Below are 13,292 nucleotides of genomic sequence, written 5' to 3' on the forward strand. Positions count from 1 at the left end.
TTTATCTTTGTGGAAGGTGTAAGAGAATGATCCAGTTTCATTCTTCTGCATGTGGCTGGCTGTCCAATTTTCCCAACACCATTTGTTGAAAAGACTGTCCTTTTTCCAGGGGATAGTCTTTTCTGCTTTGTCAAATATTAATTAACCATAGAGTTGATGGCCCATTTCTGGATTCTCTATTCTGTTCCATTGATCTATGTGTCTGTTTTTGTGCCAGTATCATACTATCTTGACGATCACAGCTTTGTAGTACAGCTTGAAATCCAGCATTCTGATGTCCCCAGCTCTGGTTTTCTTTTTCAATATCCCCCTGGTTATTCAGGGTCTTTTCTGATGCCACACAAATCTTAAGATTATTTGTTCAAACTCTATGAAGAAAGTCCATGGTATTTTGATAGGGATTGGATTAACTGTGTAAATTGCCCTGGGGAGCATTGACATTTTCACAATATTAATTCTTTCAATCCATGAGCATGGAATATTTTTCCATCTCTTTGTGTCTCCTCAATTTCTTTCAGAAGGGTTCTGTAGTTTTTAGGGTATAGATCCTTTACCTCATTGGTTAGGTTTATTCCTAGGTATCTTGTGCTTTTGAGTGCAATTGTAAATGGGATTGATTCCTTAATTTCTCTTTCTTCAGTCTCCATGTAGAGAAATGCCACTGATTTCTAGGCATTGAATTTGTATCCTGCCACACGTCGAATTGCTGTATGAATTCTAGAAATCTTGGGGTGGAGTCTTTTAGGGTTTTTACGTACAGTATCATATCATCTGCAAAGAGGGGGGGTTTGACTTCTTCTTTGGCAATTTGAATGCCTTTTATTTCTTTCTGTTGCCTGATTGCTGAGGCTAGGAATCCTAGGACTAAGTTGAATAGCAGTGGTGAGAGTGGACATCCCTGTCGTGTTCCTGATCTTAGGGGAAAGGCTCCTAGTGTTTCCCCATTGAGAATGATATTTGCTGTGGGATTTTCATAGATGGCTTTTAAGATGCTGAGGAATGTTCCCTCTATCCCAGTACTCTGAAGAGTTTTGATCAAAAATGGATGTTGTATTTTGTTAAATGCTTTCTCTGCATCTATTGAGAGGATCATATGGTTCTTGTTTTTTCCCTTGTTGACATGATCTATCACGTTGATTGTTTTACGAGTGCTGAACCAGCCTTGCATCCCAGGGATAAATCCCACTTGGTCATGGTGAATAATCTTCTTAATGTATTGTTGGATCCTATTGGTTAGTATCTTGTTGAGAATTGTTGCATCCATGTTCATCAGGGATATTGGTCTATAATTCTCCTTTTGGTGGGGTCTTTGTCTGGTTTTGGAATTAAGGTGATGCTGGCCTCATAAAACGAGCTTGGAAGTATTCTGTCCTTTTCTATCTTTCAAAACAGCTTTAGTAGAATAGGTATTGATTCTTTTTTAAACGTTTGATAGAATTCCCCTGGGAAGCCATCTGGCCCTGGACTCTTGTGTCTTGGGAGGTTTTTAATGACTGCTTCAATTTCCTCCCTGGTTATTGGCCTGTTCAGGTTTTCTGTTTCTTCCTTTCCAGTTTTGGTAGTTTGTGGCTTTCCAGGAATGCGTCCATTTCTCCTAGATTGCCTAATTTATTGGCGTATAGCTGCTCATAATATGTTTTTAAAATAGTTTGTATTTCCTTGCTATTAGTTGTGATCTCTCCTTTTTCATTCATGATTTTATTAATTAGAGTCTTTTTGTTTTTAATAAGGCTGGCTAATGGTTTATCTATCTTACTAATTCTTTCATAGAACCAACTCCTGGTTTTGTTGACCTGTTCTACAGTTCTTCTGGTGTCTATTTCATTGAGTTCTGCTCGAATCTTTATTAACTCTCTTCTTCTGCATGGTGTAGGTTTTATTTGCTGTTCTTTCTCGAGCTCCTTTAGGTGTGAGGTTAGCTTGTGTATTTGAGGGTTTTTTTCCAATTTTTTTGAGGGATGCTTGTATTGCGATGTATTTCCCTCTTAGAACTGTTTTTGCTGTATCCCAAAGATTTTGAATGGTTGTATCTTCATTTTCATTAGTGTCCATGAATCTTTTTAATTCTTCTCTAATTTCCTGGTTGACCCATTCATCCTTTAACAGGATGCTCTTTAACTTCCACATGTTTGAGTTTCTTCCAAATTTCTTCTTGTGATTGAGTTCAAGTTTCAAAGCATTATGGTCTGAAAATATGCAGGAGACCATCCCAATCTTTTGGTATTGGTTGAGGCCTGATTTGAGACCCAGTATGTGGTCTAATCTGGAAAAAGTTTCATGTGCGCCTGTGTATTCATTTGCATTTGTATGGAAAGTTCTGTATATATCTGTGAAATCCTGGTCCAGTGTATCGTTTAAAGCTCTTGTTTCTTTGGAGATGTTATGCTTAGAATATCTGTCATTTTCAGAAAGCGCTGTGTTGAATTCTCCCAGTGTTAGTGTATTATCTAAGTATGTCTTAACTTTGGTTATTAATTGATTAATATATTTGGTAGTTCCCACATTAGGGGCATAAATATTCATGATTGTTAGGTCCTCTTGTTGGACAGATCCTTTAAGTATCATATAGTGTCCGTCTTCATCTCTTACTAGAGTCTTTGGGATAAACTTTAATTTATCTGATACGTGGATTGTTACCCCAGTTTTCTTTTGAGGACCATATGAATGGTAAATGGTTCTCCAACCTTTCATTTTCAGGCTGTAGGTATCCTTAGGTCTAACATGAGTCTCTTGTAGACGACCAATAGATGGGTCTTGCTTTTTTATCCAGTCTGAAACCCTGCATCTTTTGATGGGCTCATTTAGCCCATTCATGTTCAGAGTTACTATTGAAAGATATGAATTTACTGTCACCGTAATACTTATTCAGTCTCTGTTTTTGTGGATTATTTCTTTGGGCTTCCTCTTTCTTTTACAGGGTCCCCCTTAATATTTCTTGCAGAGCTGGTTTGGTCATCACATATTCTTTCAGTTTCTGCCTATCTTGGAAGCTCTTTATCTCTCCTTCTATCCTGTATGAGAGCCTTGCTGGATAAAGTATTCTTGGCTGCATGTTTTTCTCATTTAATACCCTGAATATATCCTGCCAGCCTTTTTTGGCCTGCCAAGTCTCTGTGGAAGGTCTGATGTTAATCTAATATTTCTCCCCATATAAGTTAGGGATCTCTTGGATCTGAATGCCTGTTTCCCTCCCCAAATTAGGGAAGATCTTAGCTATGATTTGTTCAAATATGCTTTCTGGCCCTTTGTCTCTCTCGGTGCTCTCTGGAACCCCAATAATATGCAGATTTTTCATTCTGAGGCTATCATTTAGTTCCCTTTCTCATGATCTTTTAATTATTTTTCTCTCTTTTCCTCAGCTTCCTTCCTTGCCATCAACTTGTCTTCTATGTCACTCACCCATTCCTCTACCTCATTAACTCTCGCTCCTGTCCTTAGGACCTCCTGTTTGGATTGTATCTAATTTATTTATTTTTTTATTTTATTTTATTTTATTTTATTTATCTATTTTTTTTGATTGTATCTAATTTAATACAGATTTTTAATTTTGGCCTGATTAGATCTAAATTCTGCAGTCATGAAGTCTCTTGATTCCTTTATGCTTTTTTCTAGAGCCACCAGTAGCTTTATAATTGTGCTTCTGAATTGGCTTTCTGACATCGAATTGTAATCCAAAATCTGTAACCCTGTGGCAGAGAGTACTGTTTCTGATTCTTTGTTTTGTGGTGAATTCTTCTTTCTAGTCATTTTGCTCAGTGCAGAGTGGCTGTATGAGCGGGCTGAGTCAAGAATATCAACCATGACCTAAATAAATTTCACCCCAGATGATTCTTGTTAGAAGCAAAAACCCTTTTCTCTGTAGCGTTCCAGCTGTTCTCTCTTTAAATCTCAGGTCAAATTCGTAGTTTTTCAGGATGGTTTGAGAGTAATCTAAGTAAGTTGGTGGGGCCAGGTGAGTTGAGGACCCCTACTGCTCTGCCATCTTCTCAGCTCCCCCACGCACATATTTTTTTGAATTAATATTTTCATTTACTTCAGATAAATACCCGTAAGTTAGATTGCTGGATCATATGATACTTCTACTTTTCTTTTTTCTAGGAACTTCCATACAGTTTTCCATAATGGTTGCACCAATTCACATCCCCACCAAATGTGCACAAGTGTTCTCTTCTCTCAATATGTTATTTCTTCATGTTGTTGTTATATATAGCAGCCATTCTAACAGGTCTGAGGCAATAAACTCTTTGTGGTTTTGATTTCCATTTCCATGATGATTGTTCATATTGAACATTTTTCATGCATCAGTTGGCAACCTGAATATCTCCTTTGGAAAAATGTCTATTCAGATCCTCTGCCAATTTTTAAATCAGATTGATTGGTTGTTTGTTTTTGGCTATCATATTGTAGATCTGTATAAATTTTTAATATTAACCCCTAATTGGATAGATGATTTGTAAATACATTCTCATATTCAATAGGTGGCCTTTTAATTTTGTTGATGATTTCCTTTGATATGCAGAAGCTGATTTCTGTTTGATCTCACTTGTTTACTTTTGTTTTTAGAGTCAGATCCAAAAAATCACCAAGACCAATGTCAAGTATCTTACTGCCCAGTTTTCCTTACAGGGATTTTAGGATGTCAGGTCTTACATTAAAGTTTTTAATCCATTTTTAGTTAATTATTTTGTTCATGTTGTAAGAGAATGGTCTAGCTTCATTCCTTTGCATGTGGCTGTACCATGCTCCCAACACCATTTATTGAAGAGACTCTCCTTTATGTATTGTGTATTCTTGCCTCCTTCATCATAAGTTGACTATATAATCACTGGTTTATTTCTGGACTTTATTCTGTTCCACTGATTTTTGTATTTGTTTTTTATGCCAATAAAATAATATTTTTATTATGATAGTTTTGTAACAGAGTTTGAAATCAGGGAGCATAATGCCTCCATCTTCATTCTTCTGTCTCAAGATTGCTTTGGCTAGTGGAGATCTTTTATGATTCCATACAAATTTTAGGATTTTTTTATTTTATTCCTATGAAAATGTCAATGGAATTTTGCTAGGGACTGCACTGAATCTGTATTTTGCTTTGGATAGTATGGACATTTTAACAGTATTAATTCTTCCAATACATAAGCATGGAATATATTTCCATTTATTTGTGTCTTCTTCAATTTCTGTCATTAATGTCTGGAAGTTTTTGATATACAGGTCTTCTACCTCCTTGGTTAAATTTATCCGTAAGTATTTTATTCTTTTTGATGCAAGATCATGAATTATTTTTGACCCTTCTCATCCTCATTTCCTAGTTCATGTTCCTGTGTTGTTCTCACAAGTTAACATTTCCCAGCGTCCTGATCCCAGTTTTATTCTCTTCTAACCCTAAGCATCGCCTCATTGGGCACATCATCCAGACTTGGAACTTGAGCCCTGAGATCACTTCAATAGGCCTCTAGGAGTGTGGCAGACCAGGAAACTGCCCCTTCGACCGAAGCTCCTGGACATACAAATACACCTTCTCACAAAGTAAGGCCGTGTTTTCAGCGCGCTATCTGTATACTGCCCTGGGAATGGCAATCTATCAAGAACTATTTTTCCAATTGTTTCCCATGGTATTCAGGATTACAAACCACTTTTGCCCCCAGAGGTATGTGCTCAATGGGTCCCCTGGTGGCAGCCACAAAAACTGGGGTATCAAATGTCAACAAACAAAGGCACTGTAAGATGTAAAAGCTACCCTTTGGGTGTTAAGGCCACTGGAGCCTGGTAGAGGGAGGACATGAAGATGGCATCTGCCAGGGCCCCCATCCCTGGAGAGAATGTCAAAAGGCACCTGCCCCTCCAATAGATGCTTTAAGATTAGCAAATGAATCTTCTTGACATATACTCTGAATGCTTTACAAGCTGCTACTTCTGAGCTGAGCCCTGGGGTGAGTGAGTCTGTGCTTGAGCCTTTTAAGAGCTGTTTCCCAGTTCACTACAGCCCTTTGGGGTTCATAGATATAAGCCCTGGGAGTCTTCAAAGCAGATTGTTTTGGGGGTGCATCTGTCAAGTATTGGTCTTAATAGTTAGAGTCCCTGATGTAAGCTACAAACCCTTCACTCCTCAAGGACAAACTCTGGATTTTTGAGTTCCCTCCAGACTGTGAGTTGCTGGGTTTATGGTGAGATCAGATCTCAGCCTCGACAACCCTCCTGAATGTAGTCCTTTTTTCATCTGATGTCAAATAGATATTCAGTGAGTATTCAGAGAGAAGTTTTTCTTATGTAGTTGTAGATTTAGTGTGTCTGTTAGAGGAAGTGAGTTTAGGATCATCCTACCTCACTATATAGACCGCCTCCTAACACTTATTTTAAAAGTATAAATTCATTTTAAGGCAATGGTTCTGGTTGGGACCAATTTGAGCATGACCCAAATCTCTACTTGTTTATGCCTGATTTCATTCATGAGAAACATGAAGTGAACAAGGAAAACTGCACCCTGTGGAACTTAGTGTAGAAATACACAAATCACACACATTCAAGACAGATTGGCCAGTGCTCAGTTACTATGCCTGTTAAGAGCCACCCCACCCACATCTGGTGGCATATTTGCCCTCTGGTTTCAGGCAGCCTTCTTTCTGCCACTTGACAGTAACTCGCAAGTCATAGCCCTTCCAGTGACCCCTTCCACAAGTCAGCTGCCTGCCTTTTTCAAGGTGAAATCCTATGTTTATTGCACTATTTATGTATTTCTTAACCATTTAACACAAGTAAAAGTTAGCTGTCATTTTTATTAGGTTCCTAGGTTGTTGTTATTTTTAATGTGTCACTGACCAAGTTGTTGAGTCTTGTGCCTCTACTTCCATGTTTCCCACAAGCCTTGTGCAATGATTTCTAGGAATACAGAGGTTGCATTATAGTGGAGCTGACTGTACATCACAGTGGAGAAAAAAGACATCTGAATTGAGAATAAAGCTCCCAAGTCCTCTCCCTATTTGGCCACAAGCAAAGAGTTGGGCCTTTGACAAAGAATCAAACACACAAATAAAAAAAGAAAGATATTACGTCCAAGTTGTTTTTCTACCAAATGATCTGGTCTGTATCTCAGAGCCTTAGCATATACCTTAAGCTTCCTCAAACTTAATTACTATTCTCTGATTAAACCTCTAGGGAAAGAAACTCCACAATTTCCCTGGATAATCCATTTCATTTTCTTAAACTTCTCTCCTAATAATTTTCTAAGACTCGCTTAAATTGTTTCAAGTATCAAAAAGCCACTTTGGGGCAGCCTGGGTGGCTTAGCAGTTTTATCACCACCTTCGGCCCAGGGTGTGATCCTGGAGACCTGGGATGGAGTCCCAGGTCCAGCTCCCTGCATGGAGCCTGCTTCTCCCTCTGCCTGTGTCTCTGCCTCTTTCTGTCTCTCATGAATAATTTTTTTTAAAGCCTCTTTTATCTGCATATTCCCAGGAAATGGAGCAAAATCTATATATTCTGATAAATATAAAATAGAGCTTAGAAAAAGAGCTATGTACATACCCATATGGATTTATTCATTCTACTCAGACCACAAATGTTTACTGAGCAGCTGCTATGTGCCAGATACTGGACCAGATCAAGAGACCAGCAAGGAGTCAAATAGACATGGTTCCTGACAGTAGCCAACTTATACACAGTGAAGAGGGCAGGTACTAAATGAATTATCACACAGATAAATATATCAGTATAAACTGATGATTAGGGTTTGCTGAAAGATAATAGCAAGATGAACTAGTTTTGTCTTGTTAAGGGAAGGCTTCTCTGAGGAATTAACATTTAAAATGAGACCTCTATGATGACTGGGAGTCACCAGGTGATAAGAAGGGACCAGAAATCTAAGTGGAGTAATTAGCATACAGGAAGGTCTTGAGTCACAGAGGAAGAAGGAAGAGCAACCCAGTGTGCCTGGAGCCTGGTGAACAGGGGATGGGAATGGCCTATGATACAGATAGGAAGAGGAAAGCATAGCCCATAGGGGAGCATAAAGGTCATATTAAGGATGTACAATTGCATCCTGAGTAAAAGAGTAAATTGTTATGAAGGTTTAATCAAGTGAGTGATAGGATCTGGTAAAGATTTTACAAAGATTATTGAACACAGTGTGGAGAAAGAAATGAATTAAGAGTCCAAATAACAGAATGGGAAAATATTTAAATAGATTATGGTGAATGTGCCAACTTCTGGTTTAGATTCCATTTGCTAGTCAAGTGGTTTTGGACAAGCCACTTAAAACTTAACTGTTTTAATCTAGTTTCCTCTGTATATCAGAGAGAGTAAACTGCTTAAGCCAATTTTATAGGATCACTGAGAAGAATGAGCAAAATAATGTATGATAAAGCACTACAAAAACTTGAAAGTCCCAAATAAAAATACAATATGGCTAACTGGAATTATATAACTTATATCATCTAATGTAGTTTAGTTACTTTTGATAAATTTTACAAAACATTAAGTTTTTAATAATTGCTACATATTGAATAAACATTGTAGTTACAAATTTCTTTTTAAAAGCTCAAAAATGTATGTTTGAGTAGATCAAACTTTAATATATTTTAATGTGAGAACTGAAAGATTAATTACAGATATCATCTAGAATGCTAACACTGTGTCAGACATCCATAAAAAGCATTATTTTTTAATTAATTTATTTTTATTTTTTTAAAGATTTTATTTATTTATTCATGAGAGACAGAGAGAGACAGAGAAAAAGAGAGAGAGAGAGAACAGCAGAGGGAAAAGCAGGCAGGGAGCCGGATGTGGGACTCAATCCCAGGACTCCAGGATCACACCCCAGGCTGAAGGTGGCGCTAAACCGCTGAGCCACCAGGGCTGCCCAAATAAACATTATTTTTTTAATCCCACCACCTTGTCTGATTTTAAACAGATGGCCTGATCTATAGAGTGCCAAAATGTCAGGGGTTAATATTAAGATATTAACAGTGGTTTTCAAATACAGAAAGTCAATAAATCCTTCTATTCTAGGTCTGATTATACTTAGTGATTCTATTTAATCTATCTAATTACTCTATCTAATCTAATTCATTAATATACTACTGGCAAAGTAAGTTACAGAAAATTCAGAGAATTGGGAAAGAGAAAAGCATTTTGTTTAGTGCTGTGAAAGTTCTAATGCAATCACGCATGATCATGTGTCAGGTGAAACATCTGCTCTAATAAGAGAAGTGCCTCCCACATATGCTCCAAGCACTCTGTGTGAGTCCCCCTTAGTGACATAGGGCATATTCTACATTGAGTTGATATTAAAGAGATATGCAATAATATACAGAAAGGTAGCCACTGCCATGTGTCCATTTTAAAAGATTTCTCCAAAAGATTTCTCCAAAATGTGTTCAAGTTATAATACTTTTATTAAATATTTTAGAATCAAAGAACTATAGGAAAAATACTAATAATCTCAGATAACAAAAAGATCTAAAAGTCACAGATGAACAGAGGCCACTAGAGAAGATCACAGGGACTTAATGATACTCCTAGGTATTGATGAAAAAATACTGAACTCATTCAAGAAATGTGGAATATGGCAAACAAGCCATATTGGAGGCTTTAAATTGGACTATTAGAAAAGATAAGTACATTTGATTTAGTGATGAAAACATAAAGCGTGTTATTGAGGCTCAATAATCAATTCAAGCAGAACTTCAAGATCTGCTTACATTGGCTTATTAATTGGTATCCAGACAGTCACAGATATTATGTGTCCACCAATCAACATCTAATGTATATTGAAACATTTTAAGATTATATATACAGAAACCCAGAATAACCATTCTAATTCTCTTTCTACTTACTGAGAATCTAAACTTGGCAAGTGATTTTTTTCTTCAAAAGTCCACAAACCAAACACACATCAGCATAAAATTAAACTGTTAATATGTTATCATGAAAATTAGTTTTTAATGGAAAAACTCTATATTAACCAATTGATGTCAAACCAATGTAAAATGGCATCTAAATTAAGCTATAGTTATTACATCTAATTGCAGCCCATTTTTGCTTTTTACACAGATCGCAATATATTTTCCCCGTAAGGCTCCCTGAATTCAATATCCCCATTAGTTATGAAAGATTCAGTTATTCCAGAAGCGGAAAAACAGATAAGGAACCTAAGAATTGATTTTTTTTAAAGCCCACACTGTTGGCTGTAACAGAAGAATCAGAATCTGATTTTGAGATGCTAGGACAGAAGGAGCCCAATATACATCCACAGTGCTGATAACATCGCCCAAGAGAGAGACAAAGCTTTTATTCTAACAAAAAAAAAAAAAAAATAGAGAGCTTGGTTTCAAAAAAAAAAAAAATGTGAGAGGAGGGAAAAAATGGTAAGAGAAATAAAAGAGAGGGAGGGAGGAGAAGGGATAGAAATTTCAAGGGTAAAGAAGACAGATGGGCACTTAGGAGGATCTTAAAAATGTCCTCAATGCTACACGGGAGCTCTAAAAGAAAAGTGCCACAGGTGAATCACTGCATGAGATTAAATTTCCTTAGGCAAAAATTATGTATGTGTTTATTACCTAGCAAAAGGATACAGATGTGAACTTTATGGAAGGAGTATTTTCAGGGTGGGTTGTGTAGAAAAGTATGATACAATGAAGGCTTGACAAGTCAAGATCAATATGGATTAAAAAGGTATGTTGGAAAAATTGTAAGAAATTATGGTATCCTATATACAAAGAGAGGAAATGAAGTTGTCTTTTGCTTATAGTCAATAATCTTTATTATTTATCAACTAGAGCTACAAGTGCAGAATGAAACAGTAATACTGCATTCACAATACATAGTAATGCAGTAATGATTTTATTATCATACAGCTGAAAAAACTGGACAGAAAGTTATACGTTGATTCATTTCTCATGTTTTTCATCACTTTAAGTGTCTTGATTTTCACCATCATGATTCCTGTGATGGACTAAGCACAAGGCTGATAGTCTGGGTTATCTTTTTGGTTCTTCTGGTAACTGGCTATGCAACTTTGGGAAGTACAATTGTCTTCTTTGGACTTCCTTTTAAAATTCTATGGTCCCTTTTAACTTTCACATTTTATATACCCATGAAATTAGCCATAATTGGAGTTTAGGATACCTTACCCCAAAACATGGCACTCTGCCATATTGAATACCTTAAGCTGAAGGAATTTGAGAAAATGTCAGAAGCAGAAATGTCACTCTGACCTCTCCCTTCCCTGAAACAGGTCATTAAATCCTCATGTGAAAGGTGGCCGTCCTATACATAAGACGTCTCTTATCTCCAGAGATGGAGAATTGGGGACCAAGAAATCTATACGAATAAACCTTAGAAAACTAATCCTTATCTTCCTAATTACTTCTTCACACTTACTACCCTTATCCTAACCCCAACCCCTCCATCTTGTCAATTCTGCACAAATTGATTATTTCTTGGTCTAAAAGATGTAAAAAGCCACCTGCTGTGGTCACTTCTCTTGGTCTTCATTCTCTTGTGAGGGCCTCCTTGTACCCATTTATGTGTAAAAATTTTCTTAAAAAGTATGCTTTTCTCTTATAATCTGTCTCATATCAGTTTAATTCTTTGGCCCAGCCAGAGACCCAAAAATGGTAGAGGAGAATTTTTTTCTCCCCCATTACAGCAAAAAAAAAATGGAATTACTAGTGGTATTACGACAAGTAGAAGGAGATGAGACATGTCTAAGCTGGGCAGGGCACGCATATGTTGGAAATTAACTATAGTATGGATTTCATTTGATTATGATGAAGGTGACTGGCTTCCCTGGATGGAGAATTAAGTGGGTAAAGCTGTAGATTTAAAAGGCTAAGGGCATGGTTTCTTTGGCTAGTGTAAAACAGGCAAGACAATGTTAAAAAGATAACATCGGGCCTCACAGGTTTGGGAAGAGAGGTGGTAAAATGCAGACCCCCGAGGCACTAGGTTTAATTTGATTCCCAAACAACTGCTGGTCTCAGTAGATCTTTAGAAGAATGAGAGAATCTAAATGATGTTCGAGCAAGATAATTCTTCCTCAGGGTGGACTCCTGAAGTGAATGACTACCGTACCAGGGACAAGCAGAAATTGCTCCTTTTTTATTACTGTCATTCATTAGCAATGGTTCCTTGAGTTGCAAAGAGCCTTTCCATAGGGTTTTCTGGCTCACTGACTTTCTGACTTCAACAAGCTTCTCAGAAAGCCATTTTCTCCCCAGCCTGTGAGTATCTGATCATTATGGGGGCTGACCAAGGAGAGCAAGGCATGGAGTAATAAACCAAATGAGTAGTAAGCTTGTTATCCATGGTCAACTGCCTAATTCAAACACATTCTTTCCCTTACCCCAATCATTTCCTTGAGTTTGTTTCGTCAAAAGGTTTAATCCTCAACTTTACTTAGAAAACAGCTTTGTTTACCCTACCACTGGGTCCTTTTATAAGAAGTCAATGGCTCCTTCTTTTCCCCTGGTCACAAATCTTTCTCTGTTGTCATGTTAATTGATCACAATTAACAGTAGCTATTAATTATTCTATCCCTTTAGGAATTCTCAGAAGTCAGTTTTATTTAGTGCTATCCTTCTTGATTGAAATCCCAAGTGTTCTTTTCTGTTGTGTGGATACTGTATATTTCACATAAGGAAAGGAGAGGATTTCAGTTCTTTGAGGATTTTTACTTCCAGTTCTCTGCCTGAAACCAGTCTTTGGTCTTTAGAATGGCCCTAGATTTATTTCTTCCCCAAGTCACCCCACCCTCTTCCTTTTCTATCTATCCTGCAAAATCTAGTAGAAAAATGAATGATCTTTCTAGTATATGTTATTTCCATTTCAAAATCCAAATCACTGTATTTCTTGTCTTACTCCTTATTATGGAAGAGTCCAAGATCTTTTATTCTCTCTTCCACACTCCAATCTTGAACTTCAGCTATATTTATTATAAAGGTTGACACTTGCTCCGCCTTCTCCACCCTGTTGTCTCTTCACTGCCCACCTAGTTAATCCCATACACAAGTGCTCCTAACATTCAACTTAGTTTTTTTTATTTTTTCAACTTATATGATCCCATATCTCTTAATAAGCATTTCATATGTAATCATTATCACCTATCTCTTCAAAAAGCATGCTTTACTTTAGGCAGGCATTGGCCATAGAATATTAGCATATCAGTGAGCATTCTGGAAGTGTTCAATATATTCTTGTAGTAAGTTAAACTGAATTCTCTTGACCTCACGCTATTCCTTTTCCTTACCTGGCAGCCAGCTCTAGGTCTGCAAAATTTCCATCAGTGACAACTT

The 13,292-nt window shown here is 37.1% G+C and overlaps 1 protein-coding gene across 12 annotated transcripts in view; it reads right to left on the bottom strand.

Annotated features, from left to right (window-relative positions):
- Positions 1-13,292, bottom strand: part of NCKAP5 (NCK associated protein 5) — a 964,576-nt gene that overhangs the window by 450,543 nt on the left and 500,741 nt on the right. The gene's annotated exons all lie outside the window — the stretch shown is intronic.

This window comes from Canis aureus, chromosome 20, assembly GCF_053574225.1.
Source record: "Canis aureus isolate CA01 chromosome 20, VMU_Caureus_v.1.0, whole genome shotgun sequence".
Lineage (NCBI taxonomy): Eukaryota > Metazoa > Chordata > Mammalia > Carnivora > Canidae > Canis > Canis aureus.